Below are 25,993 nucleotides of genomic sequence, written 5' to 3' on the forward strand. Positions count from 1 at the left end.
TTTACTTTGAGAGATTGATTTTTGAGATTGGTGAAGTTTGTATCAGTTTTTCTATATACTGATTCACCCCCCTCTTAGTAGTTGACCGGATAATTATTCTTTTATCATACCATCAATCATTATCAGTCCATTGTCAAACATTATCATGGGTCTTATATAGGGTGTAGTATACTGGAAATCAAACTGTGTCCTATCTTAGACTGGGTACTGCATTCCTTGAAACTAGACAACATGATTGTTCTTTCATCACACCACTATCACTTTGGCAATGGAGATCAGAATGTTTGTTTTACTTGTTTTAATTGGTGATTCTTATCATTCATTGATTTATCTTTGACCATGTTCCTATGTTTCTCGATGATGTCACTGAGTGATTTAGAGTGATCAGGATGGCTCATGGTCCTTCTTTGTTTTATGTCTTTTGTTTGTTGAATGTTTCAAGCATTCTGGGGTAAGTATGTCTTGGTTGTCTGTGATAAGTATGTTTTCTTTGTGAATGCCACACATACCTTGACTGATGCAGGAGCATCCCCCGTCTATGAGGAATCTTGCATCAACCAAAAATATTTCCTTAGTTTTTTTCTTGTTCAGTTCATGTAGTAGTTTTTTGTGTTTCTTTGAGTGTATTCCTGTAGCTATTTATCTTTCATTGCATATCATATTTTTGAATTCTAGGCATGTTATTGTGCATTATTTCAAATTTCCAATTCATTTGGGTTCTTTTCCAGTGAGTTGTTCCTTCCATAGTAATTGTTTCTAGGTTCCAAAGCTTTTGAGCTTATCCTCTAAGTTTGAGATTTCTTCTTTTCCAGAGTGATTTCTTGGATTACAAATCCATTTTGCACCACACTCAATATTATTAGGTCCTTGGCCAACCTTCCTTTGTGGTCTTCACTTCCGGATTGTTCTTGGCAGATGAGATCTTCACGTTTTGGGGCTAATTGGTCTTACACGTTTTATTTCCCCTCCTTGGTTAATGTAATCTTTTGTGGCTGACCTAGATGTGTTCTAGAGGATATATGTTTTTTTTTCTATAGTCATTAGAGGGACATCAACTAGTATGAGATTCTAGATTCATGATTAGAGATCTAGATAACTCTAAGAGTTCCAGATGGATTGTAATCTATCATGTTAGCCTGCATGTAACCGATTGATTACCGAATGTTCTATGATAAATATATGACGATGAGGATGTTTGATTCTGTAACATTTCTATGTGTTGTTGTTGCTTCCATTGTGTTAATCTTGATGCATGATGTGTTTAGTTATCTTTAAGGACCCACTGGACCATGGATGCATCAAGTGGTATCAAAGCTGGTTGCGAGCCTTGAGGCATTCCTTTAGGTAAACAAATCTTTGAGTGAAGGCAACCTGCAAGTGTGTTCAATAGATCACTGAGTGTGAGGCAATTAAAACCTATAGTCAGATCATTGAGTTCAGGTAGTTCTACCGGAGCAAAGGAGGAGATGTCGCCTAGAAGGATGAACCCCCAGAGGGTAGAGAATATTATGGAGGATTTCAAGAATGAGATGAGGAATGAGATTTGGAATGCATTGGCTGGTTTGCGGAGGAATCTAGAGTGTGAGGATGAATATGAAGAAGATGGAGAAGAGCTTGAGGTGAAAGAGGCTAAAGGACTAGAAGATGGGAGAGAGGAAATATTTTTGAGAACAATGGCACAAGCAAATAAAATACATAAACTGGAGATTTCAAAATTTTTCGAGACACTAAATTCAGAGGATTTGATTGATTGGATTGGAGAACTGATTTGAATTAGAGGATATTAAGGACCCATAGAGGGTTAGGTTGGCACAAACTAAATTGAAAGGGCATGTTGCGTTATGGTGCAAAGAGTTGTAGAGAGACAAAGTGGAGAATGGTGAAATGAAGATCACCTAGTGGAGACAGATGGTTGCAAGATTAAAGGCTAAGTTCATTTCGGGAGACTATGAGTTGGAATTGTTCAAGAAGTTGCAGAACCAGAAGTAGAGAAACATGAGTGTGAAAGAGTATATTGAGGAATTATACAAGGTAATGAGCAGCTCTGGACATAGAGAGATGGATAGAGAGAAGGTGGCTAGATACATAAATGGACTTGCATTTAACATCCAGGATGAGATGAGTATGCTAAATATTTCTACAATTAAGGAGGCTTACCAATATTCTTTGAATGCTGAGGCAAAAGTGAAAAGAAGACAAAAGAATAACCCTAGAGAAAAAGAGAAATGTATGGACCAGATGAGTGACAGTTTAGAGAAGTAGAAAGTGGATGAAGAACCAAAACTTAAGTGGAATAAAGAACCAGATCAGAAGACAGAGAGAAAAGGTAGTGGCAGTAGCAGCACAAGATTTTTGGGAAAATGTTTTAAGTGTGGAGAGACCAAACATAGATATCTTGAGTGCAAGCAAGGGGTGCCAAGAAATTGTATGGCAAATAAGGATCAGGAAGCTAGAGTCACAAAATATGAATGTGCATTGGAGCAGGGATAATCTCTTATGTTTAGGAGAAACTTGATGGAGTAGAGAAGTGAAGATACCTACTCAAAGAAGGATTCTTTTTCGATTTGTATGAAAATCAGGTGGTAACTGTTGTCAGGTTATTGTGGATAGTGGAAGTACTGATAATTTGGTATTTGCAGAGGCTTAAGAATCCTTATCCTTACAAGGTAAGTTGTTTACAAGATGATCAAAAGATAAAAGTGAAGGAGAAGTGTTTAGTTCATTTTAATATTGGACCTTTTAGAGATGAGGTCTTATGTGATGTTGTGTCTTTGAGTGCTTGTCATTTTTTGTTGGGTAGACATTGGTAGTTTAATAGAAGAGCTATTTATGATTATAGAATAAACCTGATCACTATTGAGAAGGATGGGAAGAAGTTAACTTTGACTTCCTTGAGGGAGAAGGAGAAAGAGATGAGAAATTTGAGTCTTGGGAAGAGTTGCAGTAATGCGAAGCCAATTTTAGAGGCTACACTGGTTGGTGGTATGGATTTGCAAAAGGATTTAGTAGATAACTCTGATAGAAGGATGGAACCGGGTGGCCATAAGGTTATGGTGGTAGACTGGATGAAGTCTTGTGATAGAAATACATCTAAGTTATAGAGTAAAGAGAGAAGTAGTAACTAGAGATAGTGTGCAGGTAAGAAGAAAGGAAAGAAGAATAAAGAGAACCTAAAGTTGGATAATATGGTTGAGGTTCCAAAAAAGGAAAGGAAGCAGTTTGCAGACAAGGAATATGTTTGGATAAAAAATGAGCATGGGGTTTATATTCCAAATCCTTTTTGATGTTCTTGAATTTACACTCATGGAACATCTCTTTCTACCTAGGGTGTCTGATGCAGGGGCATCTCTAGTATATGAGCAATCTTTCATCAACCAAAAACATTTCCTTACTTTTGATCTTATTCAATTCATGTAGCATTTTTTAATGTTTTTTTCAGTGTATTTCAGTAGCTGTTTATCTTTCATTGTAGATCATATTTTTGGGTTTTAGATGTGTTATTGTACATTATTGCATATTTCCAGTTCATTTGGGTTCTTTTCTGGTGAGTTGTTCCTTCTCGAGTAACTGTTTCTAGGTTCCAGAGTAGTTTTGAGCTTATTGTCTAAGTTTGAGATTTCTTCTTTTCTAGAGTGATTTCTTGGATTGTGGATCAGTTTGGCACCATATTCAATATATTTAGGCCCTTGAACGACCTTCCTTTGTGGTCTGTACTTTTGAATTGTTCTTGGCAAATGAGATCTTCACGTTTTGGGACCAACCAGTCTTAAATGTTTCATTTTCCTTCCTTGGTTAATGTAATCTTTTGTGGCCGACCTGGATGTGTTCCAGAGGATATATATGTATTGTTTTATGTAGTCATTAGAGGGACATCGATTAATATGATGTTCTAGATTCATGATTAGAGATGCAGATAACTCTAAGAGTTCTAGATGAAATGTAATCCGGCATGTTAGCATGCATGTAACCGGTTGATAACCAGATGTTCTATGATAAATATATGACTTGATGCGGATGTCTAATTTTATAATATTTCTCTGTGTTGTTGTTGCTTCCATTATGTTATTCTTGCTGCATGATCTAGTTAGTTCTCATTGAGGACCCACTGAACCATGGTTGCATCATCGACCCTTGACAAACGTAGTGTCTTAAGTTGTTTTTGACTCATTCCTTGTCTATAATGTGTCTATTTTATGCAAAGGGATTGCATTATCACCCTGGCCTTCATTTCCATGGTGCACTGCATCGATTTTTCCATATTAAATAAAGGTTCTCACTTTCTTTTTGTGCATTTGTGAAAGCAAGTTTTCATCACCACTAACTATTCTTCATCTAATTTCTACTTATTAACATTTCTTCTGTTAGTCCTTGAAGTCATCCTGGTCTATTCCTAGCATTATTTTTGACAAATTGGCCTCTTTCCTATATTTTTTCGACCAATTATTCAAGGGGGCATACATATATCCTATTGTTGTCTGGGGCATATTTCTTGATTGTTATTTGAAACAATGCTCATAATCGTATTGTCTCAAAGAGGGGAAAAATGTAGGCGTTTAAAAATGGTCAATGCTTGTAGTGTCATACTTTATCATGTTTGTGTTACCTCCTTTTAGGGTTTTCACATCTTATTAGCATTTCTTCTATGTGGCACAATTGATCTTTATCATTTGTCGACATCTTGTCATTCTTCTACATTTCTTTCCTCTTCGATTACTTTTCTTTCATTTTTCAATTAGACCTTGTCAACATCATCTTCAAATTGCAATCTTCAGTCGTAATCATCCTATCATGTCAATTGGACATCGTCAATCCTAATTGATGTCAAATTATGGTCTTGTCCTTGATCTTTATTATTTTCAATCATCTTTGATAAATTATCATCACTTTTTATCCTTTTGGATTTGTTGTCAATCAATTTTTGATCAATTTGTCATTGATCTTTGTTAGTCAAAATCGGTTCTTTATCAATTATCAAATCTTTATCATTTAATCATGATCGATCTTATATCAATTGTTTCAATTTTGTCATGACCTAATTGACATCCTTTCATTTATAATTTTTCTTCTAGGGTTTTATGATTTAACCATTTAATCCTATTAACTTTTCCCTCTAGGTTAAATAGATTTATTTATCCTAGGTCCCTCTTGTCACAATTAAATATTTCATTTAATTTTCTAATTATGTCCCCTTTGTGAATTAATTAATAAAAGAGAATTTATTAATTAATGTCATGTAATTTCCTAATTTCCTCATTTCTATTTTCCTATTTTTTCCGATTTTCTAATTCCTCTTTTCCACCTGATTGGCTAAATTTTCAAATCTATTTTCCCACTAATTATCCTCTTCTAGTTGCTCCTATTTTTTCTGCTTCTTTTGTCATAAGATGGAAGCACGATTATCTCATTCGTCATAAGTGTTAAAATAGAAACATGTCATAACTCTTGACATAGCAACTTGTCCTCACACCTTGCATGGGAAATTCATCATAGTCATGACATAGAAGTTGTCATAACCCTTCCCTTTTCGAATTATTGTGCCAATTTCAAATGAAATTTCTTTTCTCATTCTCTTTCATGCTAATTTCATCCTTTTATCAATTTGCCTATAAATTGATCTCTTTCATCAATCTTTTTGAACCACATCTCAAATATCCTGACACTGACGATTTTTCTATATCATCTCGCTTCTATCACACTTGCATTTTGTAGGTGAGATCCACAACACATTTGGAGGAAAAAGAGAAACAATGGAGGTCAATGGAGGCAACATATGCACTTTGGTTTGCAATATATTTTGATGTTATGCTTTTATTACTTTGTTGAATGTGATAGGATTTGTTTTCATTGCAATTTAGGTTTGTGATTGCCTAATATCATATTCCTTTGATGTTTTTCCCATTTTCCTACCTCACAATATTATTGCATGTGTTTTCTTTATTGTTATAGAGCGACTAGCTTACAACTAATATGTTTGACTGTATTGTTGTTAAGTTGGGTATTTTAAAATTATGTTAAGAAGGGTGGTTCAGTTAGTCTCCCTAATGGATCTAATTTGGCTGGGCTGAAGAGTTGTCTTATAATTGTAAATGTGTGTTGTAATGGGTCTTACACATTTTCAAATGGGTCTTATTACCATCTCTATGTGATGTAATGGGTCTTATTAACATATGCTATGATATAATGGGTGTACTTCAGGGAGATTTAACGTACGCTATGTGTTGTAATGGGTCTATTTAAAGTACATTGTGTTATAGGTCTTATGGAATTTGCAATGGGTCTTATTAAGATACACTGTGTTATAATGGGTGTTTTGCAGGGAGATTTAAATGATCATAATTCAATGGTAAATGCCATGAAAGGCATCAATGTTGTTATTTATGTTGTAGGCGACGCTCAACTTATAGATTAGCTCAAGATTGTAGATGCCATTAAATAAATTGTCACGGTTAAGGTCAAGACTTAGGACCCAACATTATTTCTTTTTAATGCTTCTAATTTGTAACTGACACAAGAACTGTTGAGCAACTTTGATGTAGAGGTTTCTTCCATCTGAATTTGGGCATGATATAGACAGAGCCAATCTAGTCGAGCCAAGGTTAAGATTTTACAAGGGAAAGAGGCTTGTTAGAAGGATAGTGGAGGCAACCAACATTCTATACACTTACATCTGCTGAAATTCCTGTTGGCATTATGTGAACCGGTATGAGGACATAATGACATTGTATGTTGTCATTGATGTCAATATGCTATTGATGTCAATATGCTGAAGAAGAGAGAACTGGTATGATACCAAGAACCAGTATATGTGAGAACCGATATAAAATTATGAACCGGTATATGTGCCAAAGTGAAGCGGTGTGTTTGTTCAAGGTGAACCGGCATGTGGTTATGGGAACCGGTACATGGAAGCTTTGTATGACTACCGGTTGGTAGTCTTAACTTTAGGGTTTTTGGTTGAAGTGCTTCAAGCCTGTGTGACTCAATTGCTGACTTTGTGATGAGTTAGCATTATAACGAAGAACAGATCATGTTGCCACATCATCCTTGTGCGCGTGAAGGATCTTGCATGAAGGAGATTGTTCCTATCTACCTTGGGAATGTGCAAAGTCTGTAAATGGTGAAAACGCGTGATGGGTTATCAACCACCATGAAAGCGGTGGAAAACAAATGATGGAGAATGTCTTGAGATCGGTTAAAGACTATTACATTTAATGCAATGTGCTCAATGGTCAAGATTGAACCATTTGAATTGCTTAACCTAACAAGGTTAGGGTTTAGGGTTTATGCTACCGACCTATCTGTTTTCTATAAGGTCAATGTTGTGTTTCTTTCTAAGTTTGTTGGAAAAAGTTGTGTGTGTGTATCCAAGTGAAGAGATATGTGATTCTTTCCAGACCAAAGGAGAGAAGTGATACTTGCAGAGTACAAGTGCAAAAGGTGAAGAGGAGCTTAAGCGGATCTACATTGGCATTGAGTGTTGTTACAAGATCATTGTAATACCTGTTGATCTCTAACCACTTCAACAGTTGGGAAATCCCTTAACAGGGTAGCTTTAATCAGCTTACTGTAAATTCTTTAATAGGGTGACTCAAAACCATTGAGTTCTTGAAATCCTCTAACAAGGTAACCTTTAATAGGGTTTGACCCTTAACAGGGTATTCTAGCCATCCCTTAGCTGGGTGATCCCTAACATGATCGGTTTCTAATAGAACCTATTGTATCAGTCTCTAACCAAACAAGGCTCCTAACAAAGCAGACTTCTAAAGAGTTCAAAAACAACTTGTGGGTATTCATCCCCACCGTGGTTTTTCCCAGTTGGGTTTCCACGTGAAAAAAATTTGTGTCATGTATGATGTTATTCATGAGATGATTTAAGTGATTTGTGTCTGAAGGTAAATCATGTTGATCTAGCTGTTTATATATCTTTGATGTTAGATTACATGTTCATGCACTAGGGTGAAATGGAAATAAAGTATTAGATTGTATGAAAAGATAAGTGTCAATTAGGTTATGCTTGTCTCAATTATTTGGGGTTTTGCCAGTTGTACTCTATTTAAGACTGGTGTTATTATTTGTCTATCAAAGCACTGTGTCTACTGACAAAGTGGTTTAGGATTGTGTTTTTGTCTGTACTGATTCACACCCCCTCTCAGTACTAGTTTGGTACTATCTATTCATCATTGAGTTATCAATTAGTATCAAAGCATCCTGCAGGTCCTCTGTGTTATAAGCTTAACCGCTTGAGGAAAAGAACCTAGTCTAATGATGAAGAGGGAAGGTCCAAAGTTCAACAGAGATAATTTAAGCATATGGAAAGACAAAATGAAGATATACATTAGAAGCATGGGTGCTCAACACTGGAGCTATGTTGAGAATTCTTATATTGCCCCTACTGGTATTCTCACTGATGACCAAAAAAGAGAGATGCAAGAGAATGGGCAAGTCATGGAAGCCCTAATTAGTAGTTTATCTGACATTAAGTTTATTGATGTCCAAGATAAAGTAAATCCAAAAGAAGTATGGGATACTCTTAAAAATATCTATGGCAGTGATGAGCATGTAAAACAAGATAAGGAAGAAATCCTTAGAGGGAAGTTTGAAGACATGCAAATGGTTGAAGGTGAGACCATTCAACAGTATGGAATAAGAATCAAAACTATTATTGGAGATATCAAGAGTGCGGGTGGTAAAATGGAAGATTCCACTATGGTAAGTAAAGTTCTGAGATCCTTATTACCAGTCTATGCAATAAGGGTTGCTATTATTTAGGAGTTGAGATCAATAGACAAGACTAAGGTATCCCTAGTTTCCATCATTGCAAAGTTGACAGCCTATGAGCTAAATAGTTTTGATGGCAGTGTTCAAAAGACTAAATCACCTTTTAAAGCTTTTGTTGTACCATCCAGAAAAGGAAAAGAAGCAAGCACCAGTGATGAACCAAGATAGAGAAAAGAAATGGATGATGAGGAGATTCTAATGGAATTTGAAGCTCTTCTTACTAGGAAACTTCCTAAAGGAACCGGTAAATACAGAGGTAAGCTCCCTTTGAAATGCTTTTCTTGTAACCAGATAGGACATATTGTTGTAAACTATCCTAATGGTGACAACAAGGACAAACCAGAAAGGTTCAAGAAATTCAAAGGAGGAAACCGGAGAAACTATTTTGTGGTAGTTGATGAAGGTGTCACGGATGAGGAATCAGAAGATGAAGAAAATGAAGATATTGTGTTTGTTGTTGTAAAGGAAGATGTGTCAGACAAGAAGGCTCTTGTCTCCTGCTTTGATAATTCCAATGAGTGGATTATTGACAGTGGTTGTTCTCACCATATGAATGGTGACCGGAGCAGGTTTCTATCCTTTGAAGAGTATGATGATGGTGTGGTGTGCTTTGGTAATGATGCACCATGTATGGTCAAAGGTAGAGGGTCCATCTCTCTGAATGGAAAGAGTAGTGCTGACAATGTGTATGGGGTTGATGGTCTTAGACACAACCTTTTGAGTGTTGCCCAGCTGAATAATAGTGGTCTCACTCTGGAATTCAAGAATGGAGTGTGTAGAATCAAAGGAAAGAATGGTGAATTGGTTGCCACCAACATGCAGACAAAAGGTAACTTGTTTTAGCTGAATGCAAATATCAGTACATGTTTTATCACCAAGTTTGATGATAGCTGGATATGACATAGGAGACTCTACCATGTAAACTTTGATAACATTGTGAAGGCCAGTAAGATGAAGGCAGTTAGAGGGTTTCCGGTGTTGAGAAAACCGGAAAATACCTTGTGCAAAGAGTGTCAACTAGGGAAAATGTCTTCCTCAACCTTTAAAGGTAAACCTTTCACTGCTGACAATTTACTTGATCTTGTGCATACTGATTTGTGTGGTCCTATGAAAGCTAGGAGTGTGTAGGGTGATAGGTATTTCATGATTCTCACTGATGACTGCTCAAGTATGATGTGGGTCACATTCTTGAAGGATAAGTTTGAAGCTTTTGGAAAGTTCAAAGCTTTTAGAGCATTAGTGGAGAAGGAAAGCAGTAAAAGGATCAAGTGTCTTAGAATTGATCAAGGAGGGGAATTCACTTTCGGTGAATTCAACAAGTACTATGAAGAACATGGCATCAAGAGGCAACTGTCTACCCCCTAGACTCCACAGCATAATGGACTAGCAGAGAGGAATAACCGGACTATGGTTGAAGCAGCAAGGACAATGCTGATTCAAGGAAAGGCTGCTCACACCTTTTGGAGAGAAGCAGTGAGCACTGCAGTCTACATAATGAACCGGGTACTCATCAAGAAAGGTAAGGATAAAACTCCTTATGAATATTGGACTAGTAAGACACCTGTGGTTAGCTATTTTAGAGTGTTTGGTAGAAAATGTTACATCAAGAGGAGCGAACACCAGAGCAAATTTGATGCAAAATGTGATGAGGGAATATTCCTAGGGTATTCCACCAAGAGCAAAGCCCTCAAATGTTTCAATAATAGGACTCAGAGAATTATGGAAAGCATCGATGTTAGAGTTGATGAAAACTCTGAGAAAACTGAGGAAACTGGCAGTAAGCAAGTGGTGAATGAACTGGTTGTAACCTTCTGGGAACCAGTTGCCAGTCAACCAACTACCAATAATAGTGTTCCTACACTAGTAGATGTAGATGCTGATATTGATGGAGATGAGGATGAAGAAGAAAAGCAAGAGGAATATGTTAAGACCATTCCTCGGTATGTCAAGCTGAATCATGATCCTAAGAAGATCATAGGAGATAAGGATGAAGGAATCCTTACAAGAAGAAAGGTCAGAGAAAACTCATGTATGATCTCTGAATTTGAGCCTAAATCATTCAAAGAGGCACATAAAGATGAAGATTGGATCAAGGCAATGGAAGAGGAACTTGACCAGATAGAGAGAAATGGTACATGGCCTTTGGTAACCAGATCGGAGCATAAAAATGTCATAGGTAAAAAATGGGTTTTCAGAAATAAGTTGAATGAGGATGGCACAGTGATTAGAAACAAAGCCAGGCTGGTGTGTAAAGTATATGCCCAAGAAGAAGGAGAAGACTATGGAGAAACCTTTGCTCATGTAGCCAGATTGGAAGGAGTTCGTATAATTCTTGCATATGCGGTTTTTAAAGGATTCAAAGTATATCAAATGGATGTAAAATGTGCTTTCCTAAATGGTGTACTTGAAGAGGAGGTGTATATAGAGCAACCAGATGGGTTTGCCCTATCTAAAGACAGTGACAAGGTGTGTAGGCTACATAAAGCCTTATAAAGCAGGCACCTAGAGCATGGTATGAACGCCTGCACTCCCAAGATTTGAGAGAACAAGAAAAGATAGAAATATCTACTTGAAATCTAAAGGAGATCAGATCTTGATCTGTGAGGTATTTTTTGATGACATTATCTTTGGTGGAGATGAGAAGTTGAGTCATGAGTTTGCAGATTTGATGAAGATAGAGTTTGAGATGTCACTCATTGGGGAGATTAAGTTCTTCATTGGACTACAGATTTAGTAGATGAAAGATGGAATCTTTATTACTCAGTCCAAGTATGTCAAAGAGGTGTTGAAGACCTTTGGCATGGAAGATAGCAAACTGGTTGGTACACCGATGGTGACCAGTTGTAAATTATCCAAAGAGGATGACTCAGCATTGGTTAATGAGAATGAATACTGATCAATGATTGGTAAGTTGCATTATGTAGTGCATACCAGACTAGATATTGCACATGCAGTTGGAATTACTGCAAGGTTCTAGAAAAGTCCAAGAGAATCCCACTTGGTTGTAGTCAAGTGGATTCTTAGGTATCTGAAGGGAACTATTGATTATGGATTGTGGTATCCATATAGCAAGGATTTCAACTTGAAAGTATTCACAGATGCTCATTGGGTAGGTAATGTGGACGATCGGAAGAACACAACTGGTGGTGCTCTCTTTCTTGGTGGTAGACTTCTCTCATGGATGAGTAAGAAGTAGAGTTGTATCTCTCAGTATACAGCAGAAGCAGAGTATGTTGCAGCTTTCATGAACTGCACTCAGACAATCTAGATGAAGCATGTATTAAATGGCTTCAAAGTTCCTGTATCTGAATCGATTAGTATATATTTGTGAGGCCCTACCCTGACTCGGTCTAGCAGTTTAGTGATTTTTATGTTGAGACTATTATGGATGCTTTATTTTTATGCATTATGGATTTAGAACTTATATTATTCCATGTTTTGGATAACATTGCTATATGTTGATGCTTCATTTATATGCTTTATGTTATAGAACTCTATATGATTCTAGAATAAGATAAATTTGAGATGATGTATCTCATTTATGGATTTACAGGACTTTCCTATGATGATAGAAATAGATGCATGTTTTATATGGATCAAAATTATGAGAAATATGATAATTGCTTATGTTGAGTTATTTGGATGCAAGATGTATTGATTTAATGTATATTGTATGCAAAGTGTTTGATGTGTATTCTTAATCATGTGTTTTACATTATATGAGGGTATTTGAAATTACTAATGTGTAATTGAGATGCGCAGGAAAATTATCCATGTGACCATGGAAATATTATGGAGAACCAAACCTAGACCTATGTGCATTTATAAAACCAGGGTTTGTCTATTTGGAGAGACAACACCCCATTTGTATCGTATTTTATTCCTAAAAGTGATTATTGCATGAATGTTAAATTGAATTTTGTTTATTTGTGTAAATCCAACAAGAGACAAGATTTCATGTATAATTTTGTAAAAGTATTTTCTTTGTGTCACTTGACACATGTTTTGATTTATGTTTGAGTTTTTAAATTTGTTTCTTGGAGGGAGTTGTTTAACTATAGTTTTTCAATTAATTTAATATGATTCCATAAATGCCTTGGGTAAAGAATCTTTGGGATTCTCAACATAAGTTTGACCCGAAAATTAACTTATGGTGGGTTTAAAATGGGTTAAATGGACACCTTGGGGTAGTTTAATAGGGTTTCCTAAAGCCCATAAGGTATACCTAAGGGTTAGGAGTAATTTTAGGCATGTACCAACTCTCATGTGACCTTTTAGACACCTAAAAAAGTGACTTTTCTAAGTTGTGCGAAAATTGAAATTAGAAGGCTTGAACTAAGTTGTTAACCATCCTTTTGAATGAGAGTTCCCTTTCCCATTTTACCTTACTTTCCTTTTCAGTTTTAGAAACTTGTGAGAACTCTCACTAGGGTCTTCTTAAGCAGGAATGAGAAATTTTGGGGGTAATCACCCACTCTCCATTTTTGGAGACAAGAAATTTTTGAATGAGAAAAAAAAGGATATTGAAATTAAGAACTTGGCTAAGGGTAGAAAGAAAAGACTTGTGGAATTGGGTTGCTCATCCTCAACAAAACTAGCATACCTTTGGGCAGTTGAAGGTTGGTTCTACCTTTCTTGTAAGGTTTTCATATTGCATGTTGTATTGAAAGAATTGCTTGTGTAAAAGGCTAGTTTTCTTGCATATTTCCCTTTGAAAAATATTTGGGTGTTTTATGTTTTACTTTTGAATGGCATTTTATGTTCTTTGGGAGTAATGAAGACCTCCTACTCTTGGGAGAGAGGATGGTCTTGTGGGTGGTAGAAGTGACAGCCCTTGAGTGAGAGGCTCTCATTATGAGAGTGATCACAAGGGATTTTATGTGACCCTTGCTACATGGCTTGTTTATGCATTGGGGGTCATAAGGAGGGGAATAAGGCATGAAATCCTTGGGGGGCATAAGGAATGTGGGGTTGCTATACTTATGATGTTTTTGTTTTGCCATGAGGTGGCTATTCGTAGTACCATAATTGCAGTCTCCTCAGGGTACTTGGTCCAGTACCACCCTTGAAAAGACATCACAATGTGTGGTGCAATGTAGCCTTGGGTTGGGAATGTGTTTGTGTTTGTTTTCCCCTTGTTTACTGTGTTTGCATGTGTGTAATCCTGTCTAGGGCTTGGTTCTCCAAGCTCAGGGATGGCTACCAATTAGCCTAGATTGGGAGGTGAGAACTCCATGGTCATATCCTTTGATTATTTGCAGGTTGTTGGAAGGAAATAATTAGGACAATTGGGAATTTGATGGAGTTATTCATTGCAGAGATCTATTTGGACATATATCTATTATTTTGTTTAAAATTCCTCATTTATTAATAATGAGAGAACCATTTGTAAAGTGACAATAAAGATTTGGGAATATGTTTTAAAGATATGTAATATTTATTTATGTTATATTGCAGAAAAGAAATGCTTATTTCTAGTTTTAGTTCCTAAAGTTTTGAGATAAATATTTGTTGTGTATAGGATGTTTTGAAAAGAAAGAAATGTATTCATTCCCTTTATGGTGAGGGATTGTCCTTAGGGTCAGATGGCAGGAAATCAGCGGATGGCCACTTTAGAGCCTACAGTTGGTGATATGGGCAAGTCCCATAAAGTATTTGCAGCGGTTGACAACTGCCAGGCTAAGCACCAAGCCACAATCATTGAGGCTATAGGTATGATCAAAGGTAATAGTGTATCTATTTTATTTGATTCGGGAGCTACTGACTCCTTTATATCTCCATTGGTTGTGGAGCATTGCGGGCTAGTGGCAACTAGACAGGGTGTCAGTTGGGAAGTGGAGTTAACTTTAGGGGCCAAAGTATCAGTGGAATCAGAGGTTAGGACACGTGAGCTGCAAATTGGCAAGACCACCACTTTAGTAGACCTTAGAGTGACAACACTTGGATCATATAGCATCATACTTGGCATGGATTGGCTTTATGCCCACAGAGCCAAGATGGATTGCCGCCTGTTAAAATTTGAGTGTGAGGATGATGATGGTTCACCCATAGTGATCATCAGGATTCAGAGACCCATGTCTCTTCGTATGATCTCTGCTATGCAGCTTAAGTGAAGCATGTGAAAGGGATGTCATCTTTTTTCTATCACCATCAGTGATCGAGGAGAAGAGGATGAAAAGGAAACCTCGCTTGATGACCATCCTGTCCTTAAGGGATATTCAGATGTGTTTCCTTCAAAGTTACCTAGTATGCCACCTCGTAGAGAGATTGACTTTCATATAGACCTCATACAAGGAGTTGAGCCGGTTTCCAGAGCACCTTATAGGATGACCACAAATGAGCTCAAGATGCAGCTTGAGGAACTACTAGAAAAGGGTCACATTCATCCTAGTGTGTCCCCATGGGGTGCACCAGTCATTTTCGTAAAGAAGGATGGATCTCTCTGATTATGCATGGATTATCGTCAATTAAACAAAGTAACTATCAAGAATCGATATCCATTACCCATAATCGATGATTTATTTGACCAACTTTAGGGTGCCAAAGTCTTTTCCAAAATTGATCTGAAGTCAGGATACCATCAGCTGAGAATAGTGGAAAGTGATATCCACAAGACCACATTTCTCACTAGAATGGCCACTATGAGTTCACCGTGGTCCCATTCGGTCTTATGAATGCTCCAGCGGTTTTCATGAGCCTCATGAATGGGGTATTTCGCACTTTTCTAGACCACTTTGTGATTGTGTTCCTTGATGATATATTGATATATTCTCAGAATGAGAAGGAGCATGAGGAGCACCTGAGACAGGTATTGTAGTGTTTAAGGGACAATCAATTGTTTGACAGTTTGTCAAAGTGTGCTTTCTTTCGATCTGAGGTCAAGTACCTTGGGCATGTTATTTTCAGTGATGGGATCTTAGTTGACCCATCAAAGATTAGATCTATTATGGATTGGCCAGTGCCAACTAGTGTGACAAAGGTCAGGAGCTTCATGGGCTTAGCAGGTTATTACCGACGCTTTGTTGAGGGATTCTCTAGAGTCGCTCATCCTATTACTTCTCTTTAGCATAAAGGGAAGAAATTTGAGTGGACAGAGAAGTGCGAGAGGGCCTTTCAGGATCTCAAAAAGGCACTTACTAGTGCACCTATCCTTGTAGTACTAGATCCCTCAGCTAACTTCATGGTTTGCACAGATGCTTCCCTAGAGGGTTTAGGAGCAGTTATTATGCAGGATGGTAGGGCTATACCTTTTGAGTCTAGGAAACTTAAGACTCATGAACTTAATTATCCTACTCATGACCTTAAGCTTGCAGCAGTAGTGCATGCACTTGTGAGGTGGAGACACTTCCTTTTGGGTCACCATTTTGAGCTTCATTCAGACCATCAGAGTCTTCAGTACATTTTCACTCAGCCAAACCTTAAATGCACATTAGAGGAGATGGATGGAGTTCTTGTGTGGATATGATTTTGACGTTCACTACATCAAAAGGAAGGAAAATGTAGTTGCAGATGCTTTGAGTAGGAGACATCATCACGAGGTATACACCATATCTATGGGCACGGATTTGAGAGACCGTATATTGCAGCATTTGCCAAAGGATGGATGGTATTCAGAGGTTTTTCAGGTGATACAGTCTCAAGGTACTCTAGAGGGGAAATATGTGGATTATTCTTTGGAGTCCGATGGACTATTACACCATAGAGGGCGCATCTATGTACCTTCTTCTAGGGGATTGCGAGAGTTCATTGTCATGGAGGCTCATAGAGCTCCTTATGTAGCACATCCTGGAGTTAAGAATATGCATGCTAACTTGAGACAGCTATATCATTGGCCAGGAATGTGGAAACTCATTACTGAGTTAGTAGCTTGATGCCTCGAGTGTTAGAGAGTCAAGGCAGAGCACCACCATCCAGTTGGGTTGCTCCAGTCTCATGCTATACCAAAGTAGAAGTGGGATACTATATCCATGGATTTCATCATTGGTCTTCCTATGTCTTCTTGTTGCCATGATGCCATCTTGGTGATAGTTGACAAGTTGACCAAAGTGGCTCACTTTGCACCAGTTTGGACTACCTTCACAACACCAATGGTAGCACAGGTGTTCTTGCAAGACATTGTCAGACTTCATGGCGTTCCACACAAGATTATTTTTGACAGGGATTCCCTTTTCACATCTTCCTTTTGGAAGGCATTATAGGCAGCTATGGGCACTAAGCTCAACTTCAGTACATCCTATCATCCGAAAATGGATGGTCAAATAGAGAGGGTTAATCAGGTGTTAGAGGATATGCTTCACATGTACGCCATGGATCATCAGACCAGATGGGAAGAGTACCTTCCCTTAGTGGAGTTTTCCTATAACAATGGACATCACACTTCTTTGGGGATGCCACCCTATCAGGTATTATACGGCAGGCCTTGCAGGACACTGTTGAGTTGGGACCACATAGAGGACAAAGTTGCTATTGGTCCAGAGATAGTTCAAGATATGGAACAATAGGTGGATTTGATTAGGTAGCATCTTAGAGAGGCTTAGGATAGACAAAAGAAATATGCAAATGCAAAGAGGATAGATCGTAGCTACTTGGTTGGAGACAGAGTCTTTTTGAGAGTGCGACCGCATAAGAGTCCAATCCATTACGGAAAGGGTTCTAAGCTCGCACCTCATTTTGTAGGACCATTTGAGATCCTTGAGAGGATAGGACCAGTTGCCTACCATTTAGCATTGCCACCTAGCTTGTCACGCATCCACGATGTGTTCCATGTATCAGTTTTGAGGAAGTATATCGATGATGAGTCTCATATATTATATTGGGATGCCTTACAGGTGGAGTCGGACGAGCAACTAGCTTTGGAGCCCATTCGCATTTTGGCACGCCAAACGCTGGCCCTTCGAGGTCGAGAGCTAGACTAGGTTATGGTCCAGTGGGATTGCTATGATGAGGTTACAGCTTCATGGGAGGACACAACACATATGAGATAAGAGTACCCCCATCTTTTTGATGAACTCCAGGAGGAAGTTCATGCCTAGAGGGGGAGGGTGTGAGGCCCTACCCTGACTCGTTCTAGCAGTTCAGTAATTTTTATGCATTATGAATTTAGAACTTATATTATTCCATGTTTTGGATAACATTTCTATATGTTGATGCTTCATTTATATGCTTTATGTTATAGAACTCTATATGATTCTAGAATAAGATAAATTTGAGATGATGTATGTCATTTATGGATTTGCAAGACTTTCCTATGATGATAGAAATAGGATGCATGTTTTATATGGATTAAAATTATGAGAAATATGATAATTCCTTATGTTGAGTTATTTGGATGCAAGATGTATTGATTTAATGTATATTGTATGTAGAGTGTTTGATGTGTATTCTTAATCGTGTGTTTTACATTATATGAGGGTATTTGAAATTACTAATGTGTAATTGAGATGCGTAGGAAAATTATACATGTGACTATAGAAATATTATGGAGAACCAAACCTAGACCTATGTGCGTTCGTAAAACCAAGGTTTGTCTATTTGGAGAGGCAACACCTCGTCTGTATCATATTTTATTCGTGAAAGTGATTGTTGCATGAATGTTAAATTGAATTTTGTTTATTTGTGTAAATCCAACAAGAGACAAGATTTCATGTATAATTTTGTAAAAGTATTTTCTTTGTGTCACTTGACACATGTTTTGATTTATGTTTGAGTTTTTAAATTTGTCTCTTGGAGGGAGTTGTTTAACTATAGCTTTTTCAATTAATTTAATATGATTCCATAAATGCCTTGGGTAAAGAATCTTTGGGATGGTCAACTTAAGTTTGACCCGAAAATTAACTTCTGGTGGGTTTAAAATGGGTTAAATGGACACCTTGGGGTAGTTTAATAGGGTTTCCTAAAGCCCATAGGGTATACCTAAGGGTTAGAAGTAATTTTAGGCATGTAGCAACTCTCATGTGACCTTTTAGACACCTTAAAAAGTGACTTTTCTAAGTTGTGCGAGAATTGAAATTAGAAGGCTTGAACTAAGTTGTTAACCTTCCTTTTTGAATGAGAGTTCCCTTTCCCATTTTACCTTACTTTCCTTTTCAATTTTAGAAACTTGTGAGAACTCTCACTAGGGTCTTCTTAAGCAGGAATGAGAGATTTTGGGGGTAATCATCCACTCTCCATTTTTGGAGACAAGGAATTTTGAATGAAAAAACAAAGGATTTTGAAATTAAGAACTTGGCTAAGGGTAGAAAGAAAAGACTTGTGGAATTGGGTTGCTCATCCTCAACAAAACTAGCATACCTTGGGCAGTTGAAGGTTGGTTCTACCTTTCTTGTAATGTTTTCATATTGCATGTTGTATTTAAAGAATTGCTTGTGTAAAAGGCTAGTTTTCTTGCATATTTCCCTTTGAAAAATATTTGGGTGTTTTATGTTTTACTTTTGTATGGCATTTTATGTGCTTTGGGAGTAATCAAGACCTCCTACTCTTGGGAGAGAGGATGGTCTTGTGGGTGGTAGAAGTGACAACCCTCGAGTGAGAGGCTCTCATTATGAGAGTGATCACAAGGGATTTTATGTGACCCTTGCTGCATGGCTTGTTTATGCATTGGGGGTCATAAGGAGGGGAATAAGGCATGAAAGCCTTGGGGGGCATAAGGATTGTGGGGTTGTTATACTTATGATGTTTTTGTTTCTCCATGAGGTGGCTATTCATAGTACCATAATTGTAGTCTCCCCAGGGTACTTGGTCCACTACCACCCTTAAAAAGACATCACAATGTGTGGTGCAGTGTAGCCCTGGGTTGGGAATGTGTTTGTGTTTGTTTTCCCATTGTTTACTGTGTTTGCATGTGTATAATTCAGTCTAGAGCTTGGTTCTCCAAGCTCGGGGGTGACTACCAGTTAGCCTAGGCTGGGAAGTGAGCACTCCATGGTCATATCCTTTGATTATTTGCAGGTTGTTGGAAGGAAAGAATTAGGACAAGTGGGAATTCGATGGAGTTATTCGTTGTAGAGATCTATTTGGACATATATCTATTATTTTATTTAAAATTCCTCATTTATTAATAATGAGAGATCCATTTGTAAAGTGACAATAAAGATTTGGGAATATGTTTTAAAGATATGTAATATTTATTTATGTTATATTGCAGAAAAGAAATGATTATTTCTGGTTTTAGTTCCTAAAGTTAGATAAATATTTGTTGTGTTTAGGATGTTTTGAAAAGAAACAAATGTATTCATTCCCTTTATGCATTTAAAATCAAGATATTAGAAGAGGGATGGAATAGATCTACCTGCATGTAGTGGGTTGGGAAATTAAATAAAATCTAAAAGTTAGATCTATACATGGAAATGCCATATTTAGTTTTATTTAAATCTGTCATTTTGTGTATTGCAGAAAATAACAATCAAAATTTATTATAGTCATTTCTAAAGTTTTATTTTACTCTAAGTTTTATCTAGTTGCTGTTAAATTTATTAAATTTTGTCATTAACATAGTTGCTGTTAGAATTATTAAATATTGTCATTTGTTTATGTATAGAAAATAAAATCTATAGTTAAACAGATTAAAAGAAATAAATAAAAAATTTAGCCTTGTTATTCTAAGTGATTTAATTATGCTTTTTACTATATTTTGCTAAAGGTAAATCAATATTTAAACAACCTAACTATTACTACTTGGTAACTAGGATATTAATAAAAAGAAAGGAAATAAATAAAATGATCAAATTGCGGAAAATATTTAATCGGTTTTAATTGTTCGGAATAAAAATTATTGCATGAAAGGAAATTGCCCTAGATTTGATAGTATTATATATATATATATATACAACTAAATTATTTGCCTCCATAAACACATGAATGAATTTCATTTCTTACAGATAAATAAATAAACTTATTTGATTAAAATAAATATAGATATATATATTTGTTTATATATATATTTATAAATATATACATAAATATGTATATTTATACAAATACCTATATATATATATATAAATTATATATATATATATATATATATGTACATATAATCTATATATATATATATAATTTATATTATCTAAGATAAACAAAAAAACTATTTAAAACTCTTTTTTTTTTAAATATATAAAAAAAATATATGGGGGAGGGGGGGGTGGTTCGACGGGCCATAATCTGTGCATGGCATAGTGGGCGACAATGGCCGACGCCACTGTGGGCATCCACAGTGGACGACCAAGGGCTGCCACTATGGGTGACCACAGTGGGCACTGCCATTGCAGTCATCCACAGTGGGCACCGCCATTGCGGTCATCCACAATGAACGGCCTGAAGGCCGCCATTGTGGGGGACTGCAGTGGTCGTCGCCACTGTGGTAACCCACAGTGAGCGGCGCTGCTCATGGGTAACCCCCACTACTACCTTCCAAACCAAAGACCCCCGCCTAAAAGCATGGCCGCTGCTCCAGTGTCTGGCCCTCCTCCGCCCTGCAGAACTCTAACAAAATAAAATATATATAAAACCCTAGCTCGGGTAGGGCTAGGGGTAAAATAGAAAAGAGTAAGAAAATAATAAAATAAAAGGTATTTTATAATACTCATTCTTGTTAGGATTTGTTTGGAGAATTTAGAAATATGAGGTAAATATTATAGTATTTATATATATATATATATATATAGAGTTTGACAATATAAGAGAATAAGACTTGAATTTAGATTTAATATTTATTTCAGTATTTCTAATTTATATATGTTTTTTCATAAATGTATGGTTTTAATTAAGGAAGAAAATGAAATGTTTAAATTTAAGTTACTTAGGAAGTTTAACCTTTTAGAAATTTTATAATAAATTGGACTATTATAGGTCAACCTAAATATAGGTATTTGATGAGATTAAACTTTATAGAACGAATTTTCATTATAATTATAAATTGCCTTTTAATCGATTTAGTTTATTCTCATTTTTAATTATCGTTAAAATAAAACATAGACTTTTATAAACTAAGTGTCAGAACTAATTTAATTAGTTCTTAAAATAAATTATTGGCTATTGGAGATTAATTTTATCTGCGTTAATTATTTGACTACCTTAGTTTATTGATTAAAATCGATGAGACAATAAAACTATTCATTTAATATTCTGCATTTAATTTTAAATTATTCTTGTTTACATGAGTTAGTGGATAGAGTTAACTCTCACATAGTTAAGACAAAATATGTTAAAGCATTTGTTATTTGCTGATTTAATGTTTTAAGTTGTGATTTTAAAATAAAAATTATCCCATTCTTGCCCTAAATATTTAGGCATGACAATTTGGTGACAATACTAGTGCAATTAACATCTCCAAGAATCTGGTTTTACATTCTAGAACCAAGCACTTTGAGCTTAAGTATCATTTCTTGAGGGAAAAGGTTCAGCACAAAGAGATTGCACTGGAACATGTTTCCAGTAAGGAGCAGTTAGCAGACATATTCACCAAGCCTCTCCCAAAGGTTACTTAAGAGGTGAATAGGAGTGCTGTCCCTTCAAGAGGTGAACTAAAGGTATATGATCCACATCAATCAGGTATTGCATAGTCAATTTTTTTTTCAGGATTGATGTGTTGAAGGATGCTACTCCTCAGGGGGAGCAACATAATGGAACAAGGAAGCTTGTGCATCCACTATGGCATTATTGTCAAAGGGGGAGAAGAAGTGAAGCAGAGAAGATATCTGTAGAAATTGGGGGAGAAGATGTGAAGCGGAGAGATATCTTTGTATATTTCCATCAATGCCAAAGGGGGACATTGTTGGCATTATGTGAACCGGTATGAGGACATGATGACATTGTATGTTGTCATTGATGTCAATATGCTAAAGAAGAGAGAACCAGTATGATACCAAGAACCGGTATATGTGAGAACCAGTATAACATTTTGAACCGGTATATATGCCAAAGTGAAGCAGCGTGTTTGTTCAAGGTGAACTGGCATGTGGTTATGGGAACCGGTACATGGAAACTTTTAATGACTACTGGTTGAAGTGCTTCAAGCCTGTGTGACTCAATCAGTGACTTTGTGTGATGAGTTAGCATTATAACGAAGAACAGATCATGTTGCCATGTCAACCTAGTGCACGTGAAGGATCTTGCATGAAGGAGATTGTTTCTATCTACCTCGAGAATGTGCAAAGTCTATAAACGGTGAAAACGCGTGATGGATTATCAACCACCATGAAAGCGGTGGAAAATGAATGATGGAGAACGTCTTGAGATCAGTTCAAGACTATTGCATTTAATGCAATGTGCTCAATGGTCAGGATTGAACCATTTGAATTGCTTAACCTAACTAGGTTAGGGTTTAGGGTTTATGCTACCGACCTATCTGTTTCCTATAAGGTCGATGTTGTGTTTCTTTCTGAGTTTGTTGGCAAAAGTTGTGTGTGTGTATCCAAGTAAAGAGATACATGATTCTTGCCAAACCAAAGGAGATAAGTGATACCTATATAGTGCAAGTGCAGAAGGTGAAGAGGAGCTTAAGCGGATATGCATTGGCATTGAGTGATGTTACCAGATCATTGTAATACCTGTTGATCTCTAACCACTTCAACAGTTGGGAAATCCCTTAACAGGGTAGCTTTAACCAACTTACTATAAATCCTTTAATAGGGTGACTCAAAACCATTGAGTTCTTGAAATCCTCTAACAAGGTAGCCTTTAACAGGGTATTCTAGCCATCCCTTAACTGGGTGATCCCTAACAGGATTGGTTTCTAACAAAACCTATTGTATTAGTCTCTAACCGGACAAGGCTCCTAACAGAGCGGACTTCTAAAGAGTTTGAAAATAGCTTGTGGGTATTCATCCCCACCGTGGTTTTTCCCTGTTGGGTTTCCACGTGAAAAAAATTTATGTGTCAGGTGTGATGTTATGCATGTGATGATTTAAGTGATTTGTGTCTGAAGGTAAATCATGTTGATCTAGCTATTTATATATCTTTGATGTTAGATTACATGTTCATGCACTAGGGTGAAATGGAAATAAAGTATTAGATTGTATAAAAGGATAAGTGTCAACCGGTTTATGCTTGTCTCAGTTATTCAGGGTTTTGCTGGTTGTACTCTGTTTAAGACTTATGTTACTATTTGTCTGCCAAAGTACTATGTCTGCTGACAAACCGGTTTAGGATTGTGTTTTTGTCTGTACTGATTCACCCCCCCTCTTAGTGCTAGTTTGGTACTATCTGTTCATCATTGAGTTATCAATTCCATTACTAGGTTGCCTTTTTTTAATCATACTCATCCCTCTGAGCTTCCTCCTCCCCAAGAATAGTTTGAAATCTACAAAGATGGAAACATCAAGGGTAATATGTTATATAATATTATATTAGAGAATGATGCAGTCTGATCCAAAATCTAATTCTACTAGTTTATGATTGTGTTGATTTATGGGTTGTTAATAGCAACATACTTTGTAACTGGGGAAGACATTGGGAAGTACAATATAAAGGCTATGGAGGATGGCCGGACTATTAACAAAATTGTGCATTTCAGACCACCTAAGAATTTTCTCACACTTAATGAGCTTGCAGTAATTTAGGAGAAGAAGATTGGAAAACCTCTTCCTTAGGTTTGTATCTCTTGGACTTAGCCAAAGTTATATATTACAATGCATCATAGTCTATATATTATTTAATTTATGTTATGAATTAATCATATGCGCTATGGAATAACAAATTGTTCAAAATTGGGCATATCAATTACTATGTTTAATTTTGTACGAAGAATTGTGTTGAGTTCATTTTTGTACCACCATGGCATACACAAACAAAAAGCTAATCAACAACAAACTTGGATTGAATATTTATTTCATAATTTAATATCAATTTCTTTGTGTAACCAACAATATTCCACAGAGCATAGTGGCTTCCCTGACACATGACATCTTCATTAATGGGTGTCAATACAATTTTAAAATGGAAGAGCCCAAAGATGTGGAAGTTTGTGAGCTTTACCCAGAGATTATCTACACTATAGTCCAAGATTTCTTTGATGGGTACCTTTTGAATTTTAGTGTATTCAACTATTGAATATAGCTCATAGAGCATTGAATTTTTGTTGAGGACCCACTGAACCATGGTTGCATCATTGACCCTTGACAAACACAATGTCTTAAGTTGTTTTTGACTCATTTCTTGTCTACAATGTGTCTATTTTATGCAAAGGGATTGCATTATCACCCTGGCCTTTACTTCCATGGTGCACTGCATCCATTTTTCCATATTAAATAAAGGTTCTCACCTTCTTTTTGTGCATTTTTGAAAGAAAGTTTTCTTCACCACTAACTGTTCTTCATCTAATTTCTACTTATTAACATTTCTTCTGTTAGTCCTTGAAGTCATCTTGGTCTATTCCTGGCATTATTTTTGACAAATTGGCCTCTTTCCTAGAATTTTCCAGCCTATTCTTCGAGGGAGAATACATATATCCTATTATCATCTGGGGCATATTTCTTGATTGTTCTTTGAAACAACGCTCATAATCGTATTGTCTCAAAGAGGGGAAAAATGTAGGCATTTAAAAATGGCCAATGCTTGTAATGTCATACTTTATCATGTTTGTGTTTCCTTCTTTTAGGGTTTTCGCATCTTATTAACATTTCTTCTATGTCGCACACTTGATCTTCATCATTTGTCAGCATCTTATCATTCTTCTGCATTTCTTTCCTCTTCGATTACTTTTCTTGCATTTTTCAATTAGGTCTTGTCAACATCATCTTAAAATTGCAATCTCCAGTCGTAATCATCGTATCATGTCAATTGGACATCGTCAATCCTAATTGATGTTGAATTAGGTTCTTGTCCTCAATTTTTGTCATTTTCAATCATCTTTAATCAATTATCATCATTTTTTATCATTTTGGATCCCTTATCAATCAATTTTTGATCAATCTGTCATTGATCTTTGTAAGTCAACATTGATTCTTTATCAATTATCGAATCTTTATCATTTAATCATGATCGATCTTATATCAATTTTTTCAATTTTTTCATGACCTAATTGACATCCTTTAATTTATAATTTTTCTTCTAGGGTTTTATGATTTAACCATTTAATCCTATTAAAATTTCCCTCTAGGTTAAATAAATTTATTTATCCTAGGTCCCTCTTGTCACAATTAAATATTTCATTTAATTGGCTAATTATGTCCCCTTTGTGAATTAATTAATAAATGAGAATTTATTAATTAATGTCACCTAA

At 36.3% G+C, this 25,993-nt stretch overlaps 1 pseudogene; it reads left to right on the top strand.

The window, feature by feature from the left end:
* The first annotated feature begins 1,529 nt into the window (after positions 1 to 1,529).
* On the top strand, positions 1,530 to 24,822 carry LOC131029268 (leucoanthocyanidin reductase-like; annotated as a pseudogene).
* Positions 24,823 to 25,993: the final 1,171 nt, after the last annotated feature.

This window comes from Cryptomeria japonica, chromosome 10 (genome assembly GCF_030272615.1).
Source record: "Cryptomeria japonica chromosome 10, Sugi_1.0, whole genome shotgun sequence".
Taxonomy (NCBI): domain Eukaryota; kingdom Viridiplantae; phylum Streptophyta; class Pinopsida; order Cupressales; family Cupressaceae; genus Cryptomeria; species Cryptomeria japonica.